The sequence below is a fragment of the Adiantum capillus-veneris genome, chromosome 21, assembly GCF_014529385.1.
Source record: "Adiantum capillus-veneris isolate H3 chromosome 21, ASM1452938v2, whole genome shotgun sequence".
NCBI lineage: Eukaryota > Viridiplantae > Streptophyta > Polypodiopsida > Polypodiales > Pteridaceae > Adiantum > Adiantum capillus-veneris.
This window is the reverse complement of record NC_140951.1, coordinates 31,758,490-31,763,062: the sequence shown is the minus strand read 5'-3', so window position 1 is coordinate 31,763,062 and position 4,573 is coordinate 31,758,490. Positions and strand designations below refer to the sequence as shown.

The 4,573-nt window shown below is 45.4% G+C and overlaps 1 pseudogene across 1 annotated transcript; it reads right to left on the bottom strand.

Annotated features, from left to right (window-relative positions):
• Window positions 1-461: 461 nt before the first annotated feature.
• Window positions 462-4,016, bottom strand: LOC147430739 (UDP-glycosyltransferase 85A1-like; annotated as a pseudogene). Its single transcript, XR_015185736.1, has 3 exons — window positions 3,083-4,016; window positions 2,613-2,862; window positions 462-2,523 (listed from the first exon to the last, which is right to left on the bottom strand). The product of XR_015185736.1 is annotated as a UDP-glycosyltransferase 85A1-like (transcript).
• Between the last annotated feature and the right edge of the window lie 557 nt (window positions 4,017-4,573).

The following is a 4,573-nucleotide window of genomic DNA, read 5'->3' as shown; positions in this document are numbered from 1 at the left end:
CTCTAGACCGGTTAGTCAAGAGAGATGGCATAACCAATCTACCACACTTGGGTGATAGAAGGTGATACCATTTTTATTTTATTTTTTAGCACATACATCCACCAGCACAACACACACACACACACACACACCTGTGTGAGTGTGTGTGTGTGTGTGTGTGTGTGTGTGTGTGTGAGAGAGAGAGAGAGAGAGAGAGAGAGAGAGAAATCTTGGAATCAATTCGTCAAATTCCAAAAAAAACGCTCATAAAAAATTGCTCGCCAAAAAACTACGTCCTAAATCGAGGATGTTATATCATTATTAGGCATTCAATTTAAATAAATTGATGGAATTTTTGCTTTGTGTTAGACAGTTTATTGAGACATTGTTGCATAGAATTGGTCTTTAGGGTTGAAAGCCTATTGCTACTCCTATGGAGACAAGTTTAGGCTTTAAAGTGTTGATCACTTTGATGTCACACTCTATTAACAAGTTGTTGGATGTTTAATCTATGTATACATTACAAGGCTTCATGTTTAGTAGGTAACCTCACAAGGGAGCTTATGCATAGCCTAGGATCACTAGAGAAATTTTTGTATCATTCTTGACAAATCATGCATATAATGGTTGAGCAAGAAAAAAATTATAGTGACCACTTCTACCTGTGAAGCCAAGTACAATGCAGCTTTCATGGCTACAATTGAGTGCATTCGGCTTAGATGTCGTATGGCTGATTTGGGTGTTGGCTTCCACCGCTTTCTTCATAGATTGCTTTAACAATTGCAAGAAACCCACTATCACATGCTTGCATGAATAACATCAAGGTATAGAAACTCACCATCGTGGAGAGAGACTCAATGTAAAAGACATCAGCTTGACCTATGTGCCTACACAAGACAACCGTGCAAATCTTTTCACAAAGGCTTGACTTGTGAGAACTTGTTTGAAGCATTTTGCAAAGCTTTGGACTTACTCCCCTTTATGAATTTCACTTGGGGGTTGGTATTTCCCTATGCATAAGTGCTAGCAATTGTTTAAATCACTCCTAGGGGGGATTAGTTACCATAATATGGTTTCACCTCTAGCCGGTAACCTTTAGGAGTGGTGGGGGTAGCTTTTGTTCCATATCATGTGAAGATAGACAAGATCACTGGCGAGAAATTTTCGACAGTTTTCCTTTCGAGAAAGAGATCCTCTTTCACTGTTTTTCCCATAGTATTCAACATCATGACCTTCTATGGGCTTGGCACTGCACACTGCACAGCTAGCTAGATGCGCGCGCAAAAGGTCATGATTTTGTCATAATTCACAATTTGGGATGATGGTGAAAATCTGTCTAAAGCTTCTTGTGACTCTCAACATCCAGCAAGACTCCAACGTGAGGCAAATGTTCACAAACGTACTACAATCAATTGTAATAAAGATCCCATGTATTCGAATCTTTTATGCCTTCTCCAATAGAAAGCCAACAGAAAATCAATGCAAAACATACTTCTTGGCGGCAATGCCATAAACATACAGACCTTTACCTAGCATAGAGTCCCACCCTTACCTAGAAGACATGCTTGAAGGAGGCTTGGAACACAAGATCTTCATATCATCACAGAACGTTTTCAAGTTGCCATATGAATGGCCCCCTCTCTTGCATGTCTTCCTGGCAAGCTCCATCAGATCATGAGCTTTGTCCCTGGCTTTCACCCCCCTTGCCTCTTGCATCAACCCCTTCACACCAACCTCCACATCCCTTCTCTCTAGGCCACCTGTCTCCGTCCGCCCGAGCTCCAATCCCATCCCCCACACATCACATATGTAGTGTGAATTTAATTGCTGCTCTGCTACATGCGGACAACACAACATAGGTACTTCACAGATACTCTCCAGTGTTGAATTCCCTCCACAGTGACTTTAAAATCCTCCAATTGCCCAGTGTGCTAGCACCTCCACTTGTGGTGCCCACCCGATGATCATCCCCTTCGCCCGTGTCCGCTCGAGGAACCCCCACTTGGGAGCACTTGCAGCGATTCTTTACCACCCTGTGGATCCGTTCTTACAACCCACAAGAAGGCCACTACCCTCTAGTCCAAAGGCAAGCTCTTGAGTCTCTTTCACAGTCGAGCTTGCAAAACTGCCAAATGCAATATAAATTACGGAAAATCAGCCTGCATATCTAACCAGGAGATGCAATCTACTTGCTCATCGAGTATTGGCAACACTTCTGATTTTTCCTTTGCTTGTGATGCTGAAGATCCTGAGAAGCCCTCCTCTGGCCTCACTGCGTATTGAATCAACGGCCCAATTGCATAAGCACCGATTCCGGAAACTTGGAATGCTCGAAAAGTGTCACACGAGCTCCACCATTGTGTGGATGAGGATCCTTTCTGTATGCTTAACACATGAAGAGACCTGGCTAAAAACAGATAATTGGGCTCGAGGTAGAGTCCAGGAATCGGATGTTGGGGGGATAATGCTCGGATGGGAAAGGGGGCAAGCCAGAGATGTGATGTAGCATCAATGGGAAATCTCGGATCCATTTTGTGGGGGAACCTGCACATGTTAATCATGTTTGAGCCTCAATTCAATTAGACTGAGAGCAGAACAGAAATTTAAAACTTTCTGGTTTTGAGAGACCAAACTGTTGACATCGTCATGCTTCCTTCCTTTGCATGCAACATTTCCCAGAGCGGCACAGTCCCAAAGTGGCACAGTGAGCCTAGCTGGTAGGTGTACAGCAGTAATATATCCTAGACTCATTGTGGATTCAACCGTGTACCTTGGTAGCGCTAGATGTGCTTAGGGGACCGGCAGACATGTACACCTGTGCCTCATTTCCACAGCTTGCTATGAGTGCAATGCTCACACTGGAGAAGCTCATTATGTTGAACACTATACAGCAAAACCACAAAAAAAAAAAAAAATTAAAAAATGCAACAATCTTGGTGTGTTGCGATGAAGATTTTCATCATGTTGTCAAAACCGAGTCAGGATTGAAAAAAAGTGTCAGAAGCTTCTTGTGGGTATGTAAAATACTAAAGGTCCTTAAGAGTGCGAGCAACATGTTAAAAAGGCACTTAGATGAGACTCCAGACAGTATAAACATGAGCACCTTTCTCTGGGAAAATTCCTTCAGAGATGAGGGTAGGAAGGTTAATGGCATGGACGTACGACATGGCATTGGATGTCGAGAAGTCAATGCAAGGGATGCCGGCACGTTCTGCAACATGGGCTGTCCACGGTTCAAAGGTGTCAGAGATAAGGCAAGTGGGTGGGCTACCCTGCTCTCGGAGCTGAAGTATGAGGCTTACAAGTTCTCCTTCATGGCAGGGGTGAGTGCAAGGAAGTGCATCTTATAGATGTCATGGGGGTCGAAGCCATCCTCGACCACATGGATATCAATGAAACCATTACGAGAGGATGCATCCTCCTCTCCACTATGTACACGGGGTGATCTACCAGTACCTATGCTGCGAGAGGACGGCCGCTCTTGCCTGCCAGCTTCCGCATGTGACGCAGACGCATGTGGTAGCACAAGTTTCTGGCTTGCTTTGAGCTTTGCATAATAGGAGGAGAAGTAGATGAAGCTTACCTTGAAGCCCTGCGCGGCAAGTGACCTGGCGAGTAGCATAACCGCGTTGACATGGCCTAGGCCACTCGTTGGCACAAGGAGGGCATAGGGTCGATGCTGATCCTCTACAGGCGCACCTGCACCCATAATCTCTCTGCGTCTGATGCAGGTACGTAGCTCTCTCTCTCTCTCTCTCTGCACTTCCTGCTTGCTTCGATGCTTATCGAGTCATCGGTGGTTTCTCGTCGATCGTTACTACTTACTTGTCTTACGTGTGTGTAGGTGTGACACTGTGTGTGCACGCAGCATATGCACGTAGAGAAGGTATGAGAAGGTTGCTAACCCTAGTTGTTAGCAACCTCCACCTGCACCCTCTAAAATCAACTCGCGGTATCTTCCAGCTCCAAGGGATGAACTGCTGCACTCTCGAACAATTGTGCTCCGTCTTCCCATAAGTGCAACTACCACCACCTCCTCTGCGCCACATCAAAAAGTTACTTAAAGGCACTAGAACTTGGTCATAAAAGGCTCGACCCTGATAACTTCAAGCAACCCACACCTAGCCCCACACACTAAGGTATCCTCTCTCTCTCTCTCTCTCTCTCTCTCTCTCTCTCTCTCTCTCTCTCTGTGTGTGTGTGTGTTGGGGGGGGGGGGGGGGAGGTGCAGAGCATTTTAGAACCTTTCCCACTCTAATGAAAATGCAAATGACACTTTCTGTGTTAAAGTAGCAATATTTACCTCGTGTTTTAGCTAATTGTGGTGGTCCTAATGCTTGTAGGGACATACAATGGAGCAGCAATGCCCTGCTCATTTGCGACCAGGATCTCCACTTTTGAGTGCGTTCACAACATATCGGCCTCCACGTTCCGTCCACTGGGAACAACCACCCCATCCAATTGAGCCATAATTTTTGTCCACAGAGATGGTACCCTCACCGCCACCACCCAATGGATTCCGTCAACTTTTGCAAGTTGGCGACTACATTATGCACGATCAAGTCCATTTGCAATTGCCTCTTCCTTCGGGGAT